The sequence below is a fragment of the Maylandia zebra genome, linkage group LG3 (assembly GCF_041146795.1).
Source record: "Maylandia zebra isolate NMK-2024a linkage group LG3, Mzebra_GT3a, whole genome shotgun sequence".
Lineage (NCBI taxonomy): Eukaryota > Metazoa > Chordata > Actinopteri > Cichliformes > Cichlidae > Maylandia > Maylandia zebra.
In genome coordinates this window covers 9,351,294-9,363,319 of record NC_135169.1, presented here as the reverse complement: position 1 = coordinate 9,363,319, position 12,026 = coordinate 9,351,294, and the positions used below count along the sequence as shown (strand labels likewise).

At 50.9% G+C, this 12,026-nt stretch overlaps 1 protein-coding gene across 1 annotated transcript in view; it reads right to left on the bottom strand.

Moving 5' to 3' along the window:
- The window catches only part of LOC112431891 (alpha-2-macroglobulin), a 46,592-nt gene that overhangs the window by 11,851 nt on the left and 22,715 nt on the right, over positions 1-12,026 (bottom strand). The gene's annotated exons all lie outside the window — the stretch shown is intronic.

Below are 12,026 nucleotides of genomic sequence, written 5' to 3'. Positions count from 1 at the left end.
ATACCAAAAGGATGCAAGATGGCGCCGAGTATGGCAGCCTCGTCGCGAGCTCCCCCAAGCAACGGCTTTCTTCTGTGCTTAATTTTACTTTTCCTTTATTTTTTCACGAGCAGCACTTGTATCCTTGTGTACGACCGACAAACCTTACTGGACATAAAAGACGGTCTTTCTTATAACTTTCCGGAGTTCAAGTTTTGCAACACGGACGCTCCGTTTGCAGACCCTCCATTCATCTCACCTGAGACGCCTTTGTTCTCTGTCCCTGGAGGCCGCAAACGCCGACGCAGAGGGAGAAGATCTGGCGTTCTGGTTCGACTGAGACGGCGCACTTACAGACCACCGTTACCCAGTTTATTACTGGCTAATGTGCAGTCTCTGGGGAACAAGCTGTGCGAGCTTCGGGCACGGATCTCATTCCAGCGAGAGATGCGGGACTGCTGCGTGATCTGCCTCACAGAAACCTGGCTATCGGACAAGGTACCGGACTCCGCAATACAACTGCCGGGGTTCTCTGTGCACCGCGCGGACAGGTCACAGGATCTTACTGGGAAAAGCAGAGGTGGTGGTGTATGTTTCATGATCAACAACAGCTGGCGTGATTATGCAAACGTGCACCCGGTCAAATCCTTCTGCTCACCGGACCTGGAGTACCTGATGATTAAGTGCCGGCCATTCTGGCTACCGAGGGAATTTACAGCAGTGATTATTACGGCTGTTTACATTCCCCCACAAGCGGATACTGACCGAGCACTCAGGGAACTGTACAGCGCGATCAGCAGTGAGGAAACCGCACACCCAGAGGCAGCGTTTATCACAGCCGGAGACTTTAATAAGGGAAACCTGAAGAAAGTCTCACCAAAACTACATCAACACATCCCTTTTAACACACGTGGGAACCGCCTTCTCGACCACTGTTACACCTCTTTCCGGGATGCGTACAAAGCCCTCCCCCGCGCCCCATTCGGCCAATCAGATCACTGCTCCATCCTGCTCCTGCCCGCCTACAGGCAGAAGCTGAAACAGGAAGCTCCAACCCGGAGGGCGGTGCACTGTTGGACGGACCAATCGGAGTCTGCGCTGCGGGACTGTTTTGATCACGTGGACTGGGAAATGTTTCACGTAGCCGCTAAAGACATTGATGAATACACAGACTCAGTCTGTGGATTTATCAGGAAATGCGTGGAAGATGTCATCCCATCCAGAACAGTTAAATCCTTCCCAAATCAAAAACCCTGGATTAACGGAGATGTTCGCGCGGCACTGGCGGCACGGAACACCGCTTTTGCCTCCGCGAACACATCGGACTACAAACACGCACATTACCAACTCCGGAAGACGATCAAAGCAGCCAAACGTGAGTACAGGGACAGGGTGGAGCAACAGTTTGACAACCCTCGGAGTATGTGGCAGGGACTAAACACGATCACAGACTTTAGAGGGAAAACCAGCACACCGCAGACCACGGCCTCTCTGTGCGAGGATCTAAACGTATTCTACGCTAGATTCGACACAGCGAACACCACGAGACCGGACAGTGTGCGCACCGCGGATGACGTCAGTGCGCACACTGTGTCTGAGGAGGATGTGCGGAGGTGCTTCAGGAAGGTGAACGCGCGCAAAGCTACTGGTCCGGACGGGATTCCCGGCCGCGTCCTCAAGTCATGCGCGGCTCAGCTGGCTGGAGTGTTCACACACATCTTCAACCTTTCCCTCTCTCTGTCTGTAGTCCCTTCCTGCTTCAAAATGGCCACCATCGTCCCTGTACCCAAATCCTCCACCATCTCCTCATTGAACGACTGGCGACCTGTAGCCCTGACCCCCATCGTGAGCAAATGCTTCGAGAAACTGGTCAGGGACTTCATCTGCTCTGCACTACCCGACTCACTGGACCCTCTACAGTTTGCATACCGCCACAACAGGTCCACTGATGATGCCATAGCCCTGACACTACACACTGCCCTGTCACACCTGGAGAAGAGAGACACGTATGTGAGGATGCTGTTTGTAGATTACAGCTCAGCATTCAATACCATCGTTCCCTCGAAGCTGGACAGGAAACTGCAGGATCTAGGACTGAGCAGCTCCCTCTGCAGCTGGATCCTTAGCTTCCTGTCTGACAGACGCCAAGTGGTCAGACAGGGCAGCATCACCTCATCCCCCATCACACTGAACACTGGTGCTCCACAGGGGTGTGTACTGAGCCCTCTCCTGTACTCACTCTACACCTACGACTGCACAGCCACTAACAACTCCAACATCATTGTGAAGTTTGCGGACGACACTACAGTGGTGGGTCTTATCACCAACGGTGATGAGACTGCTTACAGGGAGGAGGTCAGCGCCCTGACCCACTGGTGTCAAGACAACCATCTCACCCTCAACGTCGCAAAGACAAAGGAGTTGATAGTGGACTTCCGGAGGTGCAGAGAAGTACACACCCCCATCACCATCAACGGCGCTGCTGTGGAGAGAGTGAGCAGCTTCCGGTTCCTTGGAGTACATCTGGCTGAGGATCTTACGTGGTCAGTACACACAAACAAAACAGTGAAGAAGGCGCAGCAGCGCCTCTTCTTTCTCAGGAGACTGAAAAGATTCGGCATGAGCCCCAGCATCCTCAGGACCTTCTATCACTGTGCCATTGAGAGTATCCTCACTGGATGCATCACCACCTGGTATGGCAACAGCACCGCCTACAACTGCAAAGCTCTCCAGCGAGTAGTGCGGTGCTCTGAACGGAAAATTGGAGGTGAGCTTCCCTCCCTCCAAGACATCTACAGGAAGCGCTGCCTGAGGAAAGCGGGGAGGATCATCAAGGACTCCAGTCACCCCAGCCATAAACTGTTCAGACTGCTTCCATCAGGAAGGAGGATCTGCAGCATCCGGTCCCGTACCAGCAGACTGAGAGACAGCTTCTTCCATCAGGCCATCAGACTGCTGAACACTTCATAGACACCTCAGCTTCACTACTCGAACTTCAACACTATGCACTCCACACTGTATATAAATGCCACTTGTTTTGCACATATTCAACTCTGTATATTTTTATATAATTTATTTATTATTATTATTTTATTTTTTTTACTATTTAATTTGTAAAAATGTGTATACACACACACACACACACACACACACACACACACGCACACACGTAGGATAATATTTAGTATACACATCCAGAAATGCATACACTATTATATATTGTACATATATTTATTAGTTCAGATGTAGCCATTCTTGTATTTTGCTCGTTTGTGTTGTTGTGTTTGTCTGTTGCTTGTGGGGCTCGCACACAAGAATTTCACTCGCATGTGCTGTGCCAGTGTGCCTGCACATGCGATGTGACAATAAAGTGATTTGATTTGATTTTGATTTGATTTGAAATATGAACTCTGCCAACATTAGTCTCCTGCTAAAACCAGACAAAGACCCTTTATTTCCCTCAAGCTATCGTCCAATTTCTCTTTTAAATGTAGACCTTAAAATAATCTGCAAAGCTCTCTCAAAGAGATTAGAGAAAATAACCCCCCTCTTAATTCACCCTGACCAAACTGGTTTCATAAAAGGTCGGCACTCCTCAACAAACACTCGTAGATTACTTAATTTAATAGACTACTCATACCATAAAAACATTGAAACCATAATATTATATCTAGATGCAGAAAAAGCATTTGACAGAGTTAACTGGAAATTTTTATTCGCAACTTTACACAAATTTGGTTTTGGAAACTCTTTTATAAACTGGATAAGAATATTATACAATTCCCCAACAGTTCGTATCAGAACAAATGACCAGACATCCTCCAGCTTCTGTCTCCTGAGGGGCACCAGACAGGGATGCCCACTCTCCCCTTCACTTTTTGCAATTTTTATCGAACCTCTAGCAGCAGCATTTAGACAGGCTACAACAATTAAGGGCATAAAATGTAAGAACATAGAACATAAAATCAGTCTCTATGCGGATGATGTGTTGCTTTTTCTGCAAAACACACAAACCAACCTCTCTGAGGTAATTACTCTAATAAACTGGTTTTCAAGAGTTTCAGATTATTCAATTAACTAGCCAAAATCTACAGTTCTCCCCATTAACTGCTCCTTCCATAATTCTTCCTCTGCCCCACTGCAATCAGGAAATATTAAGTATTTAGGTATTAATGTTTCTCCTAAGCTTTCAGACTTAACTAAATTAAATCACATCCCACTTCTAAAGAAAGTAGAAGGCGATCTGACTAGATGGAAATCTTTACCCATATCACTCATGGGAAGGGTCGCCACTATAAAAATGATGATCTTGCCAAAAATAAATTACTTATTTTTGATGATCCCTAACAAACCATCACACGATTGGTTCAGATCTCTGGATTCATATATTTCCAAATTCCTTTGGAAAGATAAACCCCCGCGTATCAGCTTAAAAACGCTACAAAGAACCAAGGATAGAGGAGGATTAGATCTGCCTAATTTTCACCAATACTTCTTAGCCAACAGGCTTCAGTTCATCTCAGAATGGTCAAAACATACCTTCTTAGATGAGCCCTGGCTAGATGTTGAACAGGCACTATGCAAGGATCTAGAGATTTCAGACCTACCATTTATTAGCTCAAACATCAAAAGACATGAATGCTTTAAAAGTATCAACATCAGCTTTTCTCTGACAGCATGGTGGGAGTTTCTAAAAATAACGGAGTCTTCACTAATCCCATGCAAACGTACTCCTATCTGGAATAACCCTGACATATTACAAAACAATAATATGATTAACTTCCCAGAATGGAGTTGTAAAGGAATTAAATACTTAGAACATATATTGGAGGGAACAGAATTGATCCCATTTGACAGACTAGTTGCACAATATGGGATCAACAAGAAAATTTTTTTAGAATATCAACAAATTAAATCCATTATAAAAAAGAAATTTAACCTCAGTCAAGTTGAATTACAAACACCACCAAGTGCGGCACATTTCCTTACTCTTAAATCCCCCAAATTATTATCTAAAATATACAGAACACTTTCTAAATTAGATGAATCAATATCCCTTCCTATTGCAAAGTGGGAAGCAGATTTATCAGTCAGTTTAGACCAAAACCTCTGGTCTCAGGTATGCTTAAAAACTTTCAAATTGATTAAAAATCCCAGTCTGCAATTAATACAATACAAAATACTACATAGAGTGCACTATACAGGTCATTGGATGTTCAAGATGGGCTTTACATCTTCCAACAACTGCTCACACTGTCAAAGCAATACACCAGACAATTACATCCACGCTCTTTGGTTCTGTCCACCAGTGCAGAAGTTTTGGCACGACTTATCAAAGTGCCTGAAATGTAACATTCCAACTTCCCCCTTAGTGTGTTTGTTGGGCAGCTTAGATAATGTCACTTCAGAAAAGAATATAGCCCATATGGTTCTCACTGCCCTATGCATAGCCAAGAAAACTGTCCTCATGAACTGGAAAAATAAAAACAATCTTAATTCTAACCAATATAGAAATTATCTATTAGATTACATTAGTCTTGATACAGCCTCTGCCACCACATCAGATCAATTGCTCTGGGCTCCATCACCTAGTGGGGGTGGGGGGTCATAGTTTGGTCCCACCTTCAATGTTGTGATTGGTGTGGGGGCAGGGACAGGCTTAGGGCGTCGGGGGGTTCCCCGGAGGCATCTTCCTTGGGGGGCTCAACCCGGGGTAGCGGTCATGTCCGGTTGGGGGCTCTTTTCTGACCATTTCCTCGCGGCTGCGTGCAGCGGGGCTAGGGGAGGGTCTGTGATGATGGACGTGGGTTACTGACCTGGTAGCCTGTCTGCCCCTGGGTGGGTCCGGGATGGGCGTGAGGGTCTGGGGGCGCTCCATCTCTGGGCCGGGGCCCTGGCTGGGCCTCGGGGCCTTGGGTCCTGGTTTGTGTGTTGCCGGGTTTGTGGGCGGGTGGGTGCATGGGAGCCCATCCCTGGCGCAGGGTGCCGCCGGTGTGTCGAGTCGCCTGTGGGGCTCTTCAACCGGTGGGGGAGATTGTTACACCTTGCAGGAGCTTTCCTCCCCTCAGGAACTCTCTGCAGGAGGGGGAGATACAGGAGAGGTGGAGGAAGATCTCAGCCTGGGTGTCTATTGTCTCATGTAGTCTGGAAGACGAGTGGATGGTGGGGTGGGTGCAGTTTTCTCTGTGGTGGGGTTGGGTGGATTGTCCCGGGCTCTGTGGGGCCGGGGGGCGCTGCTGCGCTGGGCCCCGGTCTGGATGGGCCTGGGCCCCCTTTTCCCTGGCGGGTCGCGGAGTGTGGGAGTGCCTACTGGGGTCAGCGGGGGAGCTGGCCCCAGGGAGGGGTCACTGCCCCTCCCTTCCTTCCCTCCCCATCTCCAGCTGCCTCCCTCTTCCCGCTCCACCACAACCACACACACATGCAGGGCCTTGGAGTAGGGGTATGTCACCAGGATGCAGAGGAGGCTACCCCCCCCCCCCCCCCTGTCCCCTTCTGGCTGCCTCTGCCTCAATTTTATCCCACAACTTAGACATTCACATTACTCACACCCTCATTACACATACATATAGGATCTTGGGGGTGGGCACAATACACGGAGTCCAAGTTACCATCAGGGTGTACACCTCACCCCTGGCATCGTTGCCCACCTCTCAATTTTAAATACACGTAGACATTGAGGGCTAGCAGGAGGGACCATGCGCTTACCTGCTGCTCTGTGGCAGGTAGCTCCATGCCCTCCTGGGTTTTAATTGCACCTTAGAACACACATGCGTCAACACTACTATGAGCGGGTGGAGGGAGGTTTGGAGTCTTCTCTCACCCCCGTTCTCTGCGGCCTGCTGGAGCAGGGGGGCTAGGAGGAGTTGGCCGTCTGGCTGCGGTCTGGGGTGTGGGGCCTCCCTGCTGCTGCGGAGTCGGGGCGGTCTGCCTCTCCCCACCGCAGGGAAAAGGGTAACACCACCTGGGTCTGGGTGCAGTTCCCCCCTCCAGGGGCAAGGGTACCTAGACCCGGTTTGTAGAGTACGCTTGGGGAGTGTGATCGTGTGTACAGCGTCTCTTTATGTTTGTCTCCACGTTGGTTGAGTTTGAAGTGCACATGAGAGCATGAGGGTGGGAATGGATGTTTGTGTCTGTGTGTGCCTGTATGTTTGTATCTATATGTCAGGTTGGGTATCAGACGCCACCTCTCTGGGGACATCTCGGGCCTTCCAAGGTTTGGAGGCCTATCTCCACCCACCACCACTTCCCCTGCCAGTGGCGTACTCCCTCAGGTGTCGGTGCGTTGGTGGTTCTTTGTGTCTGGGGATGGGCGTCCGGGTACACGCCGGCTCACTCCTTGGCGGCCGCTTATCGGGGCCTGGAACCTGGGGCTCGCTCGGACCACTTCGGAGGTTGGGTGCCCCCGGCCTCTCGGCCTGGGGCTCGGTCACTCAGGCACAGCTGGCTGCCGGCGGAGCCCATGGGCGCGTCACTGCAACTCCCCCTGGCTTCTGCTCCGCGGCTGCTGAATGAGCCCTCATCTGGGACTCTCCTCAGCTCTTACTGGAACAGTGGCGCGGCTGCCCCTCTGTGGGTCTTCCTTGGTCTCTTGTGTTCTGGGGGCCTCTGGATGTCTGGAGTTTTGATCTCCTCCATACCCGCTTGATACCATAAAGGACAGGGCTGTGGCTCCCCACACTCCCTAACAGATCATTACATGGAGAAACCTTTGGAATGCAAGCATGCTGATCCACACAGGTATGCACACAGGTGTACACATGGGTATTCACAGACGCGGACTACAGCTTTCTTGGCTGCTGCCTCAAAGCACACTGTGCGCTGTCTATCTTGCGTGCTGAACAATATCGTCTATTATTTAGTAACTATTGATATCTATGACTAGCTAGTTTATTGTGATGGTGCTTTTTTTTTCTATTATTATGTTGCTCTTTGTTGTTTGCTGTCTCCTCTGTTTGTTTTTTTTTCTCCATACAGGTGACCCAGGAGTTGTTTTTTTTTGTTGTTTGTTTTTTTTCTCTCTTCCCCCCCTTCTCACCGTCTCTTCTCCCCTTTGGTTTTCTTTCTTTCTCTCCCCCTCTTTCTTTCATTCTTTCCCCCTGTCCTATTAAAAAAAAAAAAAAAAGACAAAGGATGAACTGAAGCTCCGCCATCACGTGATGTCACATGCTGCTGTTTCTGATGTCACTTAAAAAAAAGAAAAAAAAGAAATGCAAATAGATAGAATAAAATTATGGGGCCCGGCCGGGCACAGCCCGAAGAGGAGACATGGGCCCATCCTCCCGCAGGCCCACCACCCGCAGGAGGCGCCATAGGGGTCGGGTGCATTGTGAGCCGGGTGGCGGCCAGGAGCGGAGGCCCTGGCGGACCGACCCCCGGCTGCCAAGACTGGCAATAGGGACATGGAATGTCACCTCTCTGGTGGGGAAGGAGCCTGAGTTGGTGCGTGAGGTTGAGAGGTACCGGCTAGATATAGTTGGGCTCGCCTCTACGCATTGTCTGGGCTCTGGAACCAGTCTCCTGGAGAGGGGCTGGACTCTGTCTCAGTCTGGAGTTGCCCCTGGTGAGAGGCGGCGGGCTGGGGTGGGTATTCTTATATCCCCTCGGCTTGCTGCCGGTACGTTGGGGTTTTTCCCGGTGGACGAGAGGGTTTGTTCCCTGCGCCTTAGGGTCGGGGAACGGGTCCTGACTATCATCTGCGCTTATGCGCCGAGTGGCAGTTCGGAGTACCCAGCCTTCTTAGAGTCCCTGGGGGGGGGTGCTGGAAGGTGCTCCACCTGGAGACTCTGTTGTCCTGCTGGGAGACTTCAACGCTCACGTGGGTAACGACAGCGAGACCTGGAGGGGCGTGATTGGGAGGAACGGCCTCCCTGATCTGAACCCGAGCGGTGCTTTGTTATTGGACTTCTGTGCTAATCACAGTTTGGCCATAACGAACACCCTGTTCGAACATAAGAGTGTCCATAAGTGCACGTGGCACCAGGATGCTCTAGGCCGTAGGTCGATGATCGATTTTGTAATCGTATCACCAGACCTGCGACCATATGTTCTGGACACTCGGGTAAAGAGAGGGGCTGAGCTGTCAACTGATCACCACCTGGTGGTGAGTTGGATCAGGTGGCGGGGGAGGACGCTGGACAGACCTGGTGCACCTAAACGCGTAGTGAGGGTGTGCTGGGAACGTCTAACAGAGGCCCCAGTCCGCGAGATCTTCAACGCACACCTCCGGCAGAGCTTCAACAGCATTCCGAGGGAGACTGGGGACATTGAGTCCGAATGGACCATGTTCAGCGTCTCCATTGCCGAAGCTGCTGCATTGAGCTGCGGCCGCAAGGTGGTTGGTGCCTGCCGTGGTGGTAATCCCCGAACCAAATGGTGGACACCAGAGGTGAAGGGAGCCACCAGGCTGAAGAAGGAGGCCTATCGGGCTTGGTTAGCCTGTGGGACTCCGGAGGCAGCCGACAGGTATCGACAGGCCAAGCGGAATGCGGCTCGGGCAGTGGCTGAAGCAAAAACTCGGGTGTGGGAGGAGTTCGGAGAGGCCATGGAAAAAGACTTTCGGACTGCCTCGAAGAGATTCTGGCAAACCGTTAGGCGTCTCAGGAGGGGAAAGCGGTGCTCTACCTGCACTGTGTATAGTGCTGGCGGAGCGCTGTTGACGTCGACTGAGAAAATTGTCGGGCGGTGGAAGGAATACTTCGAGGACCTCCTTAATCCCACTGACACGTCTTCCGAGGAGGAAGCAGAGTCTGGGGATGAGGGGTATGACCCGCCAATTTCCGGGGGCGAGGTCACTAAGGCAGTTAAACAACTCCTTGGTGGCAGAGCCCCTGGTGTTGATGAGGTCCGCCCCGAGTTCCTGAAGGCTCTGGACGTTGTAGGGCTGTCTTGGTTGACACGTCTCTGCAATGTTGCGTGGAGATCAGGGGCAGTACCTGTGGACTGGCAGACCGGGGTGGTGGTCCCCATCTTCAAGAAGGGGGACCGGAGGGTGTGTTCCAACTACAGGGGGATCACACTCCTCAGCCTCCCCGGGAAAGTCTATGCCAGGGTGCTGGAGAGGAGAGTTCGTCCGCTAGTCGAACCTCGGATACAGGAGGAACAATGCGGTTTTCGTCCTGGTCGCGGAACATTGGACCAGCTCTTTATCCTCTCGAGGATACTTGAGGGTGCATGGGAGTTTGCCCAACCAGTCTACATGTGTTTTGTGGACCTGGAGAAGGCATTCGACCGTGTCCCTCGGGGCGTCCTGTGGGCGGTGTTGCGCGAGTATGGGGTGTCTGGCCCATTGCTACGGGCCATTCAATCCCTATACAACCGTTGCAAGAGCTTGGTTCGCATTGCCGGCAATAAGTCGGACTCGTTCCCGGTGGGTGATGGGCTCCGCCAGGGCTGCCCTTTGTCTCCGGTTCTGTTCATAATTTTTATGGACAGGATTTCTAGGCGCAGCCAAGTGGCGGAGGGCTTTCGCTTTGGTGGCCTCAGAATCTCATCTCTGATTTTTGCGGATGATGTGGTTCTGTTGGCTTCATCGGGTGAGGGCCTCCAGCTCGCACTGGAACGGTTCGCAGCCGAGTGTAACGCAGCGGGAATGAGGATCAGCACCTCCAAATCTGAGGCCATGGTTCTCAGCCGGAAAAGGGTGGAGTGCCCACTCCGGGTCGGGGATGAGTTCCTGCCCCAAGTGGAGGAGTTCAAGTATCTCGGGGTCTTGTTCGCGAGTGATGGGAGAAGGGAGCTGGAGATCGACAGACGGATTGGGGCTGCGGCTGCAGTAATGCGGACGCTGCACCGGTCAGTCGTGGTGAAGAGGGAGCTGAGTGTAAAAGCGAAGCTCTCAATTTACCGGTCGATCTACGTCCCTACCCTCACCTATGGCCACGAGCTGTGGGTAGTGACCGAAAGAACGAGATCGCGGATACAAGCGGCGGAAATGAGCTTCCTCCGAAGGGTGGCTGGCCTCTCCCTTAGAGATAGGGTGAGAAGTTCGGCCATCCGGGAGGGGCTTAGAGTAGAGCAGCTGCTGCTCCACATCGAAAGGAGCCAGCTGAGGTGGTTCGGGCATCTGGCAAGGATGCCCCCTGGGCGCCTCCTGGGCGAGGTGTTCCAGGCATGTCCCACCGGGAGGAGGCCCCGGGGCAGACCCAGGACACGCTGGAGAGATTATATCTCTCGGCTGGCCTGGGAACGCCTTGGTATTCCCCCGGACAAGCTGGAGGAGGTGGCTGGGGAGAGGGAGGTCTGGACCTCTTTGCTTAGGCTGCTACCCCCGCGACCCGACCTCGGATAAGCGGATGAAGATGGATGGATGGATGGATGGATAGAATAAAATTATGCACAAATTTTGCACACAACAAAGTTATATGGTACTATTTACCTAAAAATGCAGCCCAGGCCTCAGGCGTTTTTTACATAACCATTTAAATCTATTTACAGAACAATCAGGTGTGCTGCATCAAATAAGAAGGAACACAAATGATTTGTGTTCAGTATAAGACAGAGGAGAACAGCACAGGCCTAAAGCAGGTCTGACAGCAGGAGGAGCATCAGTCCAGTTTTCCATGTGGGAACAGCGTTTACACTGGAATCTGCCTTTGACGGCGTTTTTGGAGCAAATGTGACATTCAGCAGTATAACTGACACACAATACAACACAATAACTACACAACACACTAACTACAGCCTCCAAACGTCACTAATGTGTGACATATGAAAACTCTCTCTCTCTCTCTCTTTTGCTCGCTTTCCATCACTACTAAAAATGCCGTTCTTCCTAAATAACCAAGCGTCACATGTTGCCATATCATTTTTTGATTGGCTGACATGGTAAACTCTAACACCAATAGGGAAGGAGTGTTTTTTATTTTTATTTTTTCACGCGCAAGCAGAGAGTGTTTGCTAGCGCTGTCTGTAGAAAACAACGTTTTTACCTTCTTCCTGCTGTAAACGCCGCTGTTTTGTTCAGAAAAAAACATTATGTGTATTTTTTATCATAACTCATAACAATTCAAGAACTGGTATATAGTCTGAAGTCCGTTACTTTCGACCAA